This window comes from Artibeus jamaicensis, unplaced genomic scaffold (genome assembly GCF_021234435.1).
Source record: "Artibeus jamaicensis isolate MK-2021 breed Jamaican fruit bat unplaced genomic scaffold, CSHL_Jam_final contig_465, whole genome shotgun sequence".
Lineage (NCBI taxonomy): Eukaryota > Metazoa > Chordata > Mammalia > Chiroptera > Phyllostomidae > Artibeus > Artibeus jamaicensis.
Window position 1 is genome coordinate 40,054,428 of NW_026521843.1, and position 15,235 is coordinate 40,069,662.

Below are 15,235 nucleotides of genomic sequence, written 5' to 3' on the forward strand. Positions count from 1 at the left end.
TGAAACGTGTTGGAGCAGCTGTCAGCTCGGGGAACATCACTCATCGGGTAGTCAGCCGAGTGGGGCTGCTTCAGCTGGACAAACACCGAACCCGCACACTGGGAGCCAGGGCTTTCCTGTCCTTCCCCGGGGGGCCCGACCGGCCCTCCCGTGCTTTCTTGTCCCAACCAGCAGGCCTCCTTTCCCTCAGAGGCACACCTCCCCACCCTTCCTTTCCACTCCAAGGAATGGAGGCCACCAAGGTGAGCGTGTTGTGAAACAGTCCCACCCACCTGCCCCCACCCCCAGAGGCTGCTCTGTGAGGAGGAGGGGTAATCCTCCGCCTGGGCCTTTAATTTTAGCCAAAATCATCCCTGATTACAGAGGTCACCAGGAACCTCTCTACCTGAGGGAGAAGGACAGTATCCCCCAAAACAAGGGTGGGCAGAAAAATTCACATCCAGGACCGACTGTAGACCCACCTGATACACTGGCTGTGACACTTAGTAAGTGACCCACGTAGGTACTGCAAGGTACAGGACACCACATTGGGCTTTGCAGCCCTCGTGAAACCAGACGGCGTCAGGAGACAAGGAATTACTTACTCATAGGTAAAGGATCTGTGGTTAGCACACCTAAAAATCCCTATTTTCTAGCCATCAGTTGATGCCCACCACACCAAATCCTAGGGAAGTGGGAAAGAGCACCTGGACACAAAACAGCTTGTTGTCTTATCCAAAGGTGGGCACTCCCATTCTGTCCCAGGGCATTGGTGAAAAGTAGGCAGGTGGGGCTGGGGCTCTGGCCTCTTGCTTAACTCCCTCCGCATCAGAGGAAAGCTGACTCACCTGAGCCTCTATCCCAGGGTTCTGCTAGTGGCTTCCACCCTGGTCCCTGCAACCCCCAGAAACCCTGAGACAGCCCTCCTTCGATTCCAGACAGAGCTGGCTCGGAGGGCCACGGAGATACACCCGAGTGTGCCAAGCCTTGACCCTCCAAGGTGACAAAGTAGACTGTGTCTCATCTTTTCAGGCTCTGTGAGCCAGCCCAAGCTGGCAGGCTGCCTCCCAGGAAAGCCCTGGCTGTACGAAAAGCACCCAAGTGCCTTTGTGTGTCTCTGCTCCGAGGACGGATAAAGGCCGCTCACGGAGGCAACGGCTGTGCCCAGCAGCCTCCTAATTTGCAAAGGCAGCATTCACCACTGGTGTGAGAAACCCCTCACGTCTCCCTCTGAACACCCGATGTATATCCATTTTTCTGTCGGCAACCTCAAATAATGTCTATAATGCTGAGATTTATACATGGGTACTTATAAATGTTATTTCGTAATAGCCTCTGCAGAACTACCTTTCCGCCTAAACATTCAATTAATGTAATTAAATTGCTACCTGATGGCATTATCTAATTTAACTTGGGATCCAAACTATTGAAAAGCGTGTGCCTTTTAATACCCTGACTGGTAAGGCATGTGATGAACAGAGCTATAAACATGTTGGCATAACTGAGCTGTTTAAAAATAAATTAGCAAACTATAAAAATAAACAGTTACATACATATGTACTCAATTATGAACTAACTCTAATTTTTGTTCTGAAATACTGTCTTTGACCTTAGTCATAAACAAGCACTATTAAAAAAACATAATATCTCAACAGACAGGAGGCCAAGGATTAAGTGCTCTCCAGTCCAGCAGATGCAAAACAAGGCGGAGGGAGGGAGGGAGGACAAGACGAAGGAAAGGGAAAAAGGAAAGAAGGGGGTTGCCTTTCTTGGAAAGCTGGGAATGGATACAAAATGTACAAAGATTACAGCATTCTTACTGATTTGAAGCGGCTTCTGTTTGAGCTCAAGAAGTTAAAACCTAAAGTGCTTTTGCATTTTCAGATGTTTGAGTCTCTCAAGAAAAGAGGGCAGGCGGGCGGGCGGGCAGGCGAGGAGAAGCTCTATTCCCACGTGTGGCTGTTTCAACAGCTCACCGTCTGCACAACAGTCTCTGTCACACTGTCACACCGTCACACCGGGCGGCCTCCCCACCTGAACTGAGCTCGCTGTCCTGAGTCTGCTACCGCCTGCAGGCCCTGAGCTTCTCTAAGACAGACGGCAACGTGGAAACTGTCTTCCCAACGGCAACGGGGCAGAGAGGAGGTGGGGCAGGGGACAGTGAGCAAAACCAAGCTGTTGAAACTGTACACAGGACATGTTTTCACACTAATCCAGTGCTCCTGCAACAAAGGACAGCATACTATAGGATAATTACTATGGATTATTATTACAGTTTCTACAGCAAAAGAACCAAAAAAAATTCACAAAAGGTATATTACACACGCAGATTTCTAAAGTTTTAAAATCATATGGTCTTCGGTGTTGGGCCACACAGGGCAATGCCCGAAGTGAGCGGGGGCAGCTGTAGACACGAAACCGAAATCACAATACACCTGAAATTCTCTCCTGTCAGGGTGCTTATTGCCCTTTATTTCACAAACAAAAGTAGTTGAGCAACAGCTCAGTAGTTATTCATCTCACAGAGCCAACCTAAAAACACCGACTGCCCCAGGGCTCTCTGCCCCTCCCCCCAAAACAGCCACAAAAAATTTATATAAATAAAAAATGAGAAGAAACTCAAACTCGGCCACACGTGTTTTAGAATGTGGCGGAGAAGGCTTGCCATGAAAGAGGAGCCAGAGAAAAGCTTCCCGGGACCCAGAATCACGCCCTAGGCCACTCTCCCTGCAGCGGGGAAAGGGCCAGCATGGCAGCCCAGCCTGACATTCACAGAAACAAGATGTTCGCCAGCTGCTGCGAGAAAAACATCCCCAAACACATTTTTAAAGAGATGTGGCTACAAGGTTGTGGAACAGCCAGTGTGGAATTCTGTTGGACTTCTCCCTTTCTGAAGAAGATTGTATTCCATCCAGGATGGGAAGGCTACGACTGGTGGCTGAAGGATGGATACTGTTCTCGGGCACTTTGGCAAACTGGTCAAGGAGGGCATAGCTATGGGAATGAAGATGTCAGGCACCCAGCTCTGCTTGGTTCAAGGAGAAGCTTGCATGCCTGGGACCATGGCAATGGCTGGAGGCCTTGGGGCTTCCCTGAAGGTCTCCCAGGCTACAAGGCTGGACCTCTGAGCTGACAGCCTAGACTATTCTATGGGCTTGCCTTTGAATCACCTATGATTCCAGAATAATTTGTTCTATGTGTGGCAAAGCCAGCACTACAAAGAGTAAAACCACTAAGTCCTAACTTGAGGGATGTTAAACTCTTGCTCTGTAAATGCTGTTGTTTTAAGGTCTCCATTGAGACTTGAGGGCACAGGAGCCCGCCCCCCTCCCCGTAATAAGGAGCCTGTAGCTGGTTCACCTGTGAGCCCTAAACCCTGGAAGACCTCTTAAAAACAAAGTGCTTAGAAAGAAACAACGGACTCCTGTCTCTCCTCTGACTCCTAAAATCACCAGTTTCTGATCTAAAGATTCGGGCTCAGGTTAGGGCAAGAAAGCAATTTGTTTGACTCGGCCCCCTGCAAATTACCCCCCAAATAATTTACTCGGTCTCAGCTTTGGCTGGCTTGGGTGTTATGTGGATTCCAAGAATTATTTTACTTTTCCATTAGAGGGCTCTCCACTCTCCTTTCAAGGAAAAACACTCTATCTGCCAGCCAACTTCTTTCCAGGAATGGGGAAGGGAGGAGGAGGGAAAGTAGGACAACGGATTTCCATAAGGAATTCCAAACCCCAGAGTGACCGGCAGGTCAGAGCGCAGCACAGCCGCAGACGCGTCTGCAGATACGGGCTCTCCGGAGGTACGAGGCAGTGGATTTCTGAGGAGCGGCGGGCACCAGGAGAGGGCAAAGTCCAGGGAAAGACACGGCTTACATACCCACTTCTAGAGCCTATGGTTCACCAGCAGCCCCTTAGGGTTTTCCTGAGCTCTGAGAAAACAAGCTAAGGAAGCCTTGGTAAGGTAACTTGGTTGCAGTGTCGTCCTGCTATGCCAAGGTTGGGGGTTCGATTCCCAGTCAAGGCACATATAAGAATCAACCAATGGATGCGTAAATAAGTGAAACAGCAAGTCAATATTTCTCTCTCTCTCTCTCTCAATAAAAAAACAACAGCTAATAAAAATGCAAGACACCTAGCACATATTTCTGTGTCTTTGGTACCTAAAAAACAACAGAGCAGGAAGCTGAATAAAACAGTTCAGAAAAACACCTTCCCCTAAAGAACTACAAGTTAGAATTTGACTTATATCATCTCAGCTGCAAACGGTCTATTACAGCTCTCCTAACTGCCCCATCCAAGGGCCCCACCCCTGCCCTGCCAATCCTCCCTGAACAGTGCAATCTAACACCCACTCCTGGCCCTACACAGAGGAGGAGCCCACAGCCTGGGCTGAGCACTCCCACCCCCTTGAGCACATCCCAGTGCTGTGCCCAGCCCAGAACATAGCAAGCCCATCCTCCCAGGCACCAAGCCAAGCGCATTAGGTCTACCTTGACTCCTCACTTCCTCTCACACCCCACATCTAATCGGTCAGCAAACCCTGTCGGTCTCACCTTCAAAATGTCCCAAATCCAGCCCCTCCCCCATCCCCACCACTCTGAACCAAGTGGCCGTCGACGTGCCTGGATTTGGGCAACAGACTCCTGACCGTTTCAGCCTCACCACCCCCCACCCCCCGCACTCAAGTCCCAAAAAAGAAGCCAAGGTGGCCTTCTGGAAACCAAGGTCACATAATGCCACTACTCCAGAGGCTTCCATCTCTCTTGGAGTCAAGGCCAAAGTCTGCACTGGCCCCCTCTCCTTGGACCTCAGCTCCTTTCCACCTCTCAACTACTTCCACCCTGACCACAGGGGCCATCACTCCTCCAACAACCAGACAGATTACGCATTTTCTATTCACTCTGCTCGAAACCCTCTTCCCCCAGGAACCCACACAGCCTACCACCACTTCCTGGGAGCCTCTGCTCTCAGCGGGGCCCTCCCTCACCATTCTACTTAAAGCGTACCCACCACACAGTTCCTCTCCCTTGGCCCCACCTTATTTTTCTCCAAAGCAGTCTGATCATCTTCTGACACACTATGTAATTCACGTAAGATCAGGGATTTTTGAATGCTTTGATCATCACTATGCCCAATACCAAGAACAGTTCCTGGCACAGGGCACGTGTTCAAAAAAATGTGTTGCAAATGAATGAGAGGACCTCCGGAATCCCTAACTGTCAAGAGGCTACTCAACACCATATCTATAAAACAGTCCAGCAGCCAGACCTGGGGTCACTTTGGCTTTGGGATTTGAGTTTCAGCCAAATTCCATTTTCCCCAGGAGCCCTGAGGTCCAGAAAGAAGAGCAATGCGCATTATAATAGAAATGGAAGGGTCTGGATAGTTTGGAGAAAGGGAAAAGAATAAGTGGCTCCTGAGAGGGGCCAGTCCAGACCAAATCAGAGCTCTTATCCCTAAGGCGCAGCGGGGAGTCTCTAGAAGAGGCTAAGAGCCTGGGCAGGTGCCACCCACCAGCCGCTCTTCAGAGCTCCTCCCCCTGGGCGGACGCACACGCACACGCACACTTGAGTCAGCCAGAGTCCAGGCAAACCGAGATGCGATGCGCATACTCTCTCCGTGCTGTGTACGGGCACTGGGCAGCCACAAAGCCCTGGGATGCCAGCTTCCCCGGGGGCATCACTTTTCCTCCTCATCGGCTTTCAGACCCTCCCTCCTCCTAGTGGGAGGGGCGTGGGAGGTTCTTGGGAAGGGACCAATCCCTTACACCTGAGGTCTCAGGATCCACCAGAAAAGTTCAAGTACCTTTCCCCACCCTGGCACACATTTTGACAAGCAAATAAATGCTCCCCAGCAGGCAATATCAAGGAGAAGTCTGAATTAAAAGAACTTGCCAATTTGAAAAGAAATGCCATTCTATGTGACTCCACTCTATTCTGTTCCCAATAAAACACTTAAAGATGCTATTCATGCAGACATAAAGTGCTAATGGCCACTTGTTAACATGTTCCATAATGCTAATATTTCCCTCTGATTTCCAACAGTTCTTTTTTTTTCTTTCTTTTTTTGGGGGGCTATTTTAAGTTAACAGAGCACTAATCTGATTTGAAAGTGAAAGCTTAAAAAGCCACACTCTACATAACTGCAATATTAATGACAACCGTGGCTTTCCATGCTGCACCACTTCATGAAAACAATCATCACTCAGTCAACGGACTTTCTGAACCATAGAAACGCTGTAATAAAGTTGAAAATGCAGCAGGCCAAGAAGCAGCTCCTAATGGAAGACAACGGTCGGGGGGCGGGTGCCATCGATTCTTCTCTAAGCTGTGCACACTCTATGGCCATGAAGGCCAGAAGAAAAGGAATAGTAAAGCAAGTGGGAATTTCTTCTTTCAAAAACAAACAAATAAATGTGGTCGCTTCATCTGCTACACTCAACTCACCGAGCCGGCCTTCTAGGAAGTAACTGGGGTCAGAGTTCAAACAAAGAAAGGATACGGCTCAGTGCTTAGTACCGACCGGGCCAAAGATACAGTAACACTTCCCAGGAAATACAGAGTCTCAGTGCCTCTAAAACGACTGTGTACACAGACCTGGACCTGCAACTTTATCCAAGGAACATGGGAGGCTAGGAAAGTAGAGTGTGAAACAGCAAAGGAAGCTCTGTGCCCACCTTCCCTGGAGTGCTGTCCAAAGAGGAAGCCTGCTCACCTGGGACTCTTTAAAGGGGGCAATTCAGAAGGCCCCTAGGGACCCACCTGTAACTCTGTGGAGGTGCCAAAGGTGGCTGCTGGATGTGCTAAGAAATGCATAGGTTTGGGGCTCAGAAAAATCTATTTAGTTTCGTGGCTAAGCTCTTCTAGGTAGCTTGGTAGCTCAGGCAAGTCACTTCACCTCTTCCAGACTGTGTACTTTAGATTTTCTGGCTCCTGGGTGTAAGGATTTGCCCCCGCATACTGTCCTCCCCGCACCGTCCCATCTCCCAGATAAGAAAGTCGGCTCCACCAGAGAGAACATGCCGGGTCTTGTTCGCCTCTGCCTCTGGTACCTAACACCATGCTGGCCACAGAGTAAGGACGCACTCAATAAACACCAACTGGATAAAACAATGAGATTATGTCACCTGCTTCTCATCTCAGCTCTAGTACTTCCGTTCTATGAACATGAAAGCCCCCAATAACATCACGTTGCATGTTTTAGAGGCTTCACTTATGCAGGCATCCGGGCAGCCCTGGGTTACCTGAATTGGTTCAGAGCCCGCAGAGGATCACCGTCTGTCAAAGACAGATCATTTCCTTTCAGTTTCTCCACTGACACCCCTTTCGGAACGGGGAGGAGAACAGGCAGATCTGACTGCAATACACACCTCACGTAAAGAAGTAAACTTGCCCGTGTTGCCCACCCGCACGGCATCCATTTGGATGATATGAGGAGAAAGGAGTGCTACCTATTAGCCATCTTAGAGATGACTCTCACCCAAAAACAAATCCCTGGGGCACAGCTGACAAGTCACATTTGACCACTCCAGCACCTCTGGTTACCTCTGAAAGAAGCAGAGAGACTCAGACCCACAGAACAGTCACCTCTGGGGAGAGTTTCGGGGACAGTGAGGACTCACGGCCCCCAGCCCCACAGGGCTCTAAAGGTTCTGTCCTGGGAGGAGGATGGTCTTACACATACATACACCAGACAGAGAGAGGATGAATCACCAGTTAAATAAACCCAACGCAGCGTCAGCCAGAGCTCCCGGAAGGAAAGCAGGCCTCGGTCCCTTCTGGAATGCACCGGGCCGACTGCGGGACACTGCTCCCAGGTTCCCACACCCCCAGGGGACCCCCTAGCTGCCCTCCCCGGTGCTGGCCCAGGCCCAGGCCTGAGGAGCCCCTCCCACACTGACTGCCACTGAGCAGGGGCAGAAGCTGAAAGCAGAGAACACACTGCTTGGCCGGGAGTGAAGTCCACAAGGAGGCCGTCCCCATCCCAACCCCAACCCCTTCTCATCTTGTCCACGGGGAGGAAGGGGGGAAATGAACTTACCCAGACACCTTTCCACCACATGGAGCCGAGGAATCCAGTGCAAAGCCTAGCCTCTGAATTTTCTATCAATCGGCCTGAACAGCAGTACGAATTACATAGAATATATGAACTGGCGTTATTTGGGGCATGAAAATACAAAAAGTAAAACATTATCCCTGCCCTCAAAAAGTTTCTAGTTTTGGGAGGAGAAAACGCCGACACCCAGGAAGCAACGAGAACGCTCCTGACACTCTCTCACTGGCCGGGAGCAGTGTCGCCAGCGCAGGGAGCAGACATGCGGCAGCCGCTCCTGATGGAGTCAGCCTCGCCAGGCCCCACTCAGGATTCTCAGTGACCTGCAGAAACGGCCTTGGAGATCCAGCCTGGGGGCAGGCGCTACCGAGACAAGCACATGGGAACAAGCTACCTCGTTCTTCCTTGAAACACAGCCCCGCGCTTTGGGGCGAGGAGCACATGGAGGGTGACAGAGGGGCAGAGGAAGCAGGTCTGACACAGACGCAGGGGTTTCCAACCGACTCCTGATCCCCCAACTTCCCAGCTTCTGCATTTCCCCTCCGGACGTGAGAGCAGAGGCAGAAGTTCCCAGGCCACTCAGCCCACTGTGAGGTCACACTGCGGGGATTACCGAGTCACCTCAGGGCAGGGCAGAACAGAAAGTGAGCAAGTCCTTCCGACCAAGTTCCAATCAGGGAGTGTTCTCTGGGCCCCACGGGGCCAACGCCCTTGCGGGGTCCTGAGCTACAAAAGACCCTGGAATCTGAAGGGCAGGTGGCCCCTCTTCTCACCACTTCATTCACATCTTAACTGACTGGACTGGGGTACAGAAGAAAGAGGCAGGGATTGAAAGTCCAGCCTCGTGGCCATAAGCCTGCTATTACTCATGCCATGTTTGTGTGCCCTGAAATGCTTTTCCATGTCTGTAATGCTTCTCCTGCCGTCCTACACACTCACCGTCACCTCTCCTCACCCCAGCACACAGAGAAGACATGCTTCCCATGTGCAGTTAGGTTTCGTTTTACTACGAGACACAATGACCAGCTCCCATTATTATTAACACAGGTTGTGCAGGGAACTCAAAAAGGACTTGGCTTGGCTAGTTTGCGGGAATCTGAGCTCTGCATCTCCAAAACCCATGTTCTCCAGATGTCAGCAGAAAGTTCTGATTGGCAGCTGTCTCCCCAGCAGTGAGTGAGGGAGGCAAGAATGGCCACTCACTGTATTCCTCAGCCCCCATGAAGCTGTCACTGGGAGAAGAGCCAGGAGGGAGGAGGCTCCTTCAGAGACGATCATAAGCCTCCATCACCTGGCGAGGCGGGGAGGTGGTCAGGGACCTTGAGACAGGAATGGCGAACCGAATTCAACACGAACAAGGACAGAGAGGGCGGTCTGGGGAGGGAGAGGCGTGGCGTCGACACAGTTGGGAATGGAGATTTAATGGCACTGAAAGATGGCTGACAGAGATCGAGGAATCCCTGGACGTCGAGCTGAGCAGGGGCAGCAATGACACCCTGGTTTTTAACAAGGCAAGCAAAACAGAGTACAGATCCAAGAGGAAGGAATGTGGGCAACATAGAGATGCCTCACATGGTACTATGCAGTACTCAGACTAGTGTTTGGGTGAAATATCTGGGAAACCAGGAGGTTCTAAAGAGAAGTACAAAAACAATAAATGGGTTAGAAGATACGTAATCTAGGGTTCAAGTTCAGGGAATCGGGATTATTGAGGGACAGAGATGGGGAGGAGAGAAAAGAATTCTAAAAGATTAGCCCAAAGCTGGTGACAAGATACTCTGTCTTCTCTGGAATGAAGAAGGAATGGGTGTGTAAACTGAAGCATAAGGGATTTAAGGCAGACGGAAGGAAGGATTTCCTGCCATTGAGAGAGGTCTTTAAAACCAGAACCCGAGCAGTAGAGGAAGGGGCTGGGGCTGGCCAGTTCTCAAGACCCATCTGCCCCCGAGGGCATGGGTTCCACCACCACCCAGCTCCACCGACCCCGCATGTCCACCAACTTGGATAAAGACGCCAAGCTGTCCCACGGGCACACAGAACAAACCCCCAAACTGCCACAGTGTGGGAGTCCTATCAGGACACAGGGCTGAGAACACGGACAAGGAAGGAGGTGCAACGACCAGGCAAAGCAACACAACCATCCTCTCCTGCGGCCGGTGGTTGGCGTGTTGCTGTGTGGGCTGCACCACAGGGTCCCTAGGTTAGCACCGCCCAGAGAGCTCCGGAGTCTACATCAGCAATGCTCCAGTTCTGGAGAGCAATCAGCCGCCATGAGGCAAGTGTGGGAGTAGCACAGGCTTCTCTGCCGGAGCACGGGAGCCACCCCTGGGCCCTGCTGGGCCAGCAGAGACTGTCACGTCGTCCCGGCGAGCCAGAGCAAGAGTGTGACGTCTGGGCTGTGGGCCATCTCTGCCCCCGCCCAGTGAGCGGCTGCAGGGACATGGCTGCCCTCCCATCCTCAGCCTTCTGCATCTGTAACACAAGAGGGTGACTGACAGGCCTTCACAAACCCACATCAGCCCGGAAGACGCTCGGCACACACTGGCTCCCCAGTCCGTGAAGGAAGACCTGTACCAGCTGCCTGCTGGGATTCCTCAGAGACTCTGGTCAGCAGGAAGCAAGAGCCTTGCCCAAAACGTCAATTTTAGGGGAGGAGAGAAATTCTCTAAAAACACTTTAAAGTAACAACTAGGATCTAGCTCTCTCAATTTAAGAAAATAATAAAATTAAACCTGGTTGTTCTCTCTCCAGACTCTCTCTGAAAGGCTGGGCCCAAAGTCACTGGTCTCAGTTCTTCCTGACCGTCTGCTGCGCCCTCCAGCTGCACCCTCCAGCTGCACCCTCCAGCTGCACCCGGCCTCAGAGACATGGGCAGCTCAGCGCAGACCTTCAGTCCACTTCGGTGTGTGGCAGCCCCTCGTGAAGGGAGCCCAGGGAATTTTGTTCCTACTTAGTGCTAGTAAAATGTACCGTTTAAGTGTCTGTCGTGGAGCAGACGCAACCTGGTGCCTGTAAAATAACATCCCCACTCACCTGAACTTCAGTGCACTGGCTCGGGTGGCGAGTCAGAAGGAGGACCCAGCCAGAAATCACAGGTGGCAGGGCATCCGACATGCGCAGATGTGGCCAGACAAGGCCAGAAGCATCCAGGCCAGTCTGACCACACACCAGGGGGGTGGGGGCAGCACGCCAATCAAAGTGTGTTGAAGAAATTTAGAAATTTTAGGAGCCTCCTCACCAGCACAGAGTTCTGTACAAAGTCCATCTAGAACCAGATTGTAAAGGGGGTGTCCCAGGGCTTCCTGAGGACGCAGCAACTACTATTCAGGCTCAAGGAGAGCTGGACGGACCCTATCAATATGCTGCTGTTTGACGGGCAAAGATGAAGACCCGGGAGCCCATGGGGCTGCCTGTTACCGGCATGTTGTCATTCAAGTTGAGACCCAAAGCCGCAGGCTGCACCAGGCCTGCCTCCCTACAATCCATAGCAAAAGGAGAGTCCACTCTTTGCAAGAGCTCTGGTACACACTGCTCCATCCATGAAAGAACACAAAAAGTGGGATTCCTCGATCCTGACAGGTTATACCAAGCCAAGACGTTTCTGGTCTCCCAAGCGCACCCAGGGCCCCTTTCAAACACAGGCTACCAAAGGAAAAAACGTACTAGGTGTGAAACTGGGGCAAGAAAGGGAACCTAAGGAGTGGGTATGGTCAGGATATGGGGGTCACATCTTTAAGGCATCCTGGGGCTTCTTTGATTCTATGACCTCCATACTGAGGGACATAGAACACCAGACATTACACCTGTCAGGTGCTGTGCCCTGAACTATCTCCAGGCAGCTAAGAGTCGGTACATCAGCCTTTCAAAGACATAAAAGTTCAAGATTAAAAACATGTTGGAATGCTGACTCTATGCAGTGCCAAAAATGTGTCTATAACCTGTTAGGGGAGATGGGTGTGGAACGTTGTGTGAGGAAGTGGACAGCACTCAGGCCGCAGGGAAAAAACGAGGTCCCCTCCCCGCTTGCTTTCTTCCCTTCCTTCCACCTGGGGGAGTTCCTCCTGCAATGGGACATGCTTTCCTGCGGCAGTCAGTCAGTGGCTCCAGAGAGTGAGGGTGCAACCAGTGGGACCTGGGCACCCTGCTGCGGCCAATTCTGTTCTGACACGTGAGGTCGAAACCACCGGTTTAAACATTCACAGGAGCAGGGGCTCATGCTCGTTCAGACAAGGCTCCAGGTCACATCCTGCCTTCTCCTGAATTGCTCCAAAGACAATAAACTCACTGAAAGCAAAGAGATACTTTGTAGCACAATGCCATTTGCCAATCTATAATTTAAGCGTTCATGTCGATGCTTAGTTAAACTCTCTCTTGACATGAAGTATTAAAAGTTTGCACCGACTTATTCTCCTTTGGCAGAAGAATCATGCCCCTCATAAGCAATTATCGTACCCCCTTCAAATAACTCAGCCTAAATTTTCATTTATGGCTGGGTGTATATACACACAAATGTGTATCCAATGTAGTGTTAAGGCTTCCTTTTTCCAAAAATTTAAAAATTCAGGAAGCCAAAGATAATGTAATATACCTTGAATGGCATGTCCTATGGGTAGAAGCAAAAGAAATAAGAAAAAAGAAAAAAACACCTTACAAAATCATGCAGGAGTATTAAAAATTTCCTCAAAAGTTTCCTGGCAAATGGGTGCCTTTTTAATTTTCACCCTTACAATAAACTCTTCTGCAGGTTTTGTTTATTTTGAGGAAACATTTCACTTTTTTTTCCAAGACATGAGGTGTGAATGATGCAAAACAGTATTTGGATATGTAAACTGAATTATTTGCATAATGTATTACTAATCAGCGAGTATAAATTCTGGAGTCTGAGTAACTGAAATCAAGTGCCACCGAATTTTAAAATCTAGATGAAAAAGTAAAGAGCATTGCCCCTTGGTGGAATAATGTGCACACTTGCATTCTGTTTATAAGAAGGAGGAGTTACCGCCGCACAATTTCCTGAAGAATTTTAAATAAGTGATATTGGTGTACACTGTTTTGCTCTGACTCAACAGGGGGAGGCATAAATACAAAGGTCCTACATTCACAGGCAGCCCCACACCAAGTACCAAGCACCAAGGACCAAGGAGAACAAAGCTAATTGCATCTGAAAAAGCAGAACTCAGCCCCCGTCCTCATGACAGTCTGCCTGCTGGACCGACAGGAGCCTGAGATGTAAGCAGAATAGGGGGGCAGCCAGACGTTTGGCCTACAACACCTGTTGGATCAACCCGATCATGTTGCAGTGAGACCCAAATCATCTACACCCTTCTCTTCTTGATTTCCACTGGTATTTTTAGGCAAGCTTGGCCCCTTCTTTTCGGGACAACACTGGCATGGATGTGCAAATAGTGGGAAGAATGTTGAAGCTTCACACACTCCCTCTGTCAATCAAGCACAGCAAAACCAAGTTGGAGAAACTGTCGGTCTGAACACAGACTTTTGGGGGGAAGAGAAAAAGGGGTGGCCCTGTGGTCAGCTTCAGGCAGCGGCTCCTTCCCATTCCCACGACGGTGGCCATCGACTCTTGAATTGCCCGAGTCGCCCACATGCTCAGAACTCCCAGAGGTGCACATGTGAGCAGCACGCACGCACACACATGCACACACGCACACACACTCTAGTCCTGGAAGGTGCCCGGTTACATTTCTACAACAGCTGGTCCCATTGTTTACTGCCAGTGAAGCCAAACCAGCCTAAAATTTAATTTAATCTGCTGTAAACCCAAGTGTCATGCACTTCGATGGCAGCTAAAAGTGCCACTCTCAGATAACTGAGTGACACTTGCTAATAATAGCCTCTGCAGGGAACGAGCAGGAACAGACATTTTGTAAAACCGAAGCAACCTGAGCCCGGGAACGGCTCCGTGAAGCTGGTCTCGGCTTCAAGGCAGCAGATACGTAGACCCAGGCCCACCACAGCTCCCACGAGACTGCGCTAAGACCACCGACGACCTTGCTTTGAAGCTGCTCGGCAACAGTCCTGGTTTTTGCTAAAGGGAACAAAGTGCCCTGTGCAGCTGCTCCCTTTCGCCTCCTGGAGGTTGCGCCTGATCCTCCCTGGACCGAGGTCTGGTCCCCTTCTTCCTGAGCGTGCGGTCAGCCTCCGCTCAGGCAAACCACCTTTCTCCAATAGCCAGGGCTCAAAGCCACCTGAAGGTCCGACAGCTTTGCCTTCCCGGACGGACACTGTCAGGTAAGTGGGTACCGCCCACCTGCTTCTTCCCCATGTCCACCTGATGAAGAGGCCCAGGTGCTGAAACGCAATTAAACTCCACCTCCAACTCTTCTTCAGGCACCAAAAGAAACCCAAGGACCTCTTTCTGTCCAGGAGAATGTTGCACGGTGCCAGTGCAGACTCTCAGGTGATCTCTTAGAGTGAACTTCCTGGACGCCAGACTTGAGCTCACTCGCAGGCACTGTTGTCCCTGGTACAACCGCCCCCTCACTACCTCTGGCCAAACCCTGGATGGAGACATTAACACCCACTGAACGAGACCATTTTGATCTTTCCCAGTCAGGGAGCACCTTTAACTGTCAGGAAAACCTCACATATTCAAAAGTAGAGAGAATGGTATAAATCGAACCCCAGGTAGGAATCATCCAGCTCCCACCACTAGCCACTCACGGCCAGTTCCGCTTTGTCCAGAACCCTGTCGCCAACCCTGCCCACCAGGTTACTTACGCTGATTGCAGGCATCCTGTCATTTCATCAGTAACTACTTTGGCACGTATTTTTCAAAAATAAGGACTTTTTTCTTTAACCACAAAACCATTATCACACCTAAAACAATGAAGTGGCAATGATTTCTTATCGTTAAACAGGGGAGTTCTTTTAGACTCAGAAATACTTGTTTACTTCTAGGTCATGCTTCGGAGGACCCCTTCCACCCAGACCCAAGACTGACACCACCCAGAAAAGCCTTCAAAGAACTGTACTTTCTAAACAGGGTCATGAACCTTGTTTAAAGTCACAGTGTACTTTGGCCCAAACTCCTTCCCCTGGCAGTCCCTTGCCCTATGTGGGGTCCCATGCACCACCCCCTGGAGTCCTCTGTGAGGGTTCTCACTCCTCGCAAAGTTCCCCTGGTCCCTGAGTCTCCCTAGCTCCCCACCACACGTCCCATCAGCCCATCGGGCAAGCATGTGCGC

General features: G+C 50.6%; 1 protein-coding gene across 13 annotated transcripts in view; it reads right to left on the minus strand.

Moving 5' to 3' along the window:
* Positions 1-15,235, minus strand: part of BCL11A (BCL11 transcription factor A) — a 95,674-nt gene that overhangs the window by 50,261 nt on the left and 30,178 nt on the right. Inside the window, exon 1 of one of the 13 annotated variants that reach the window (XM_037143458.2) lies at positions 8,019-8,477. The exons of the other annotated variants lie outside the window; for them this stretch is intronic. The gene's annotated coding sequence lies outside the window, so the exon portion shown is untranslated. Of the gene's footprint in view, positions 1-8,018; positions 8,478-15,235 lie in introns of those variants that run through there. 13 annotated transcript variants of the gene reach the window in all.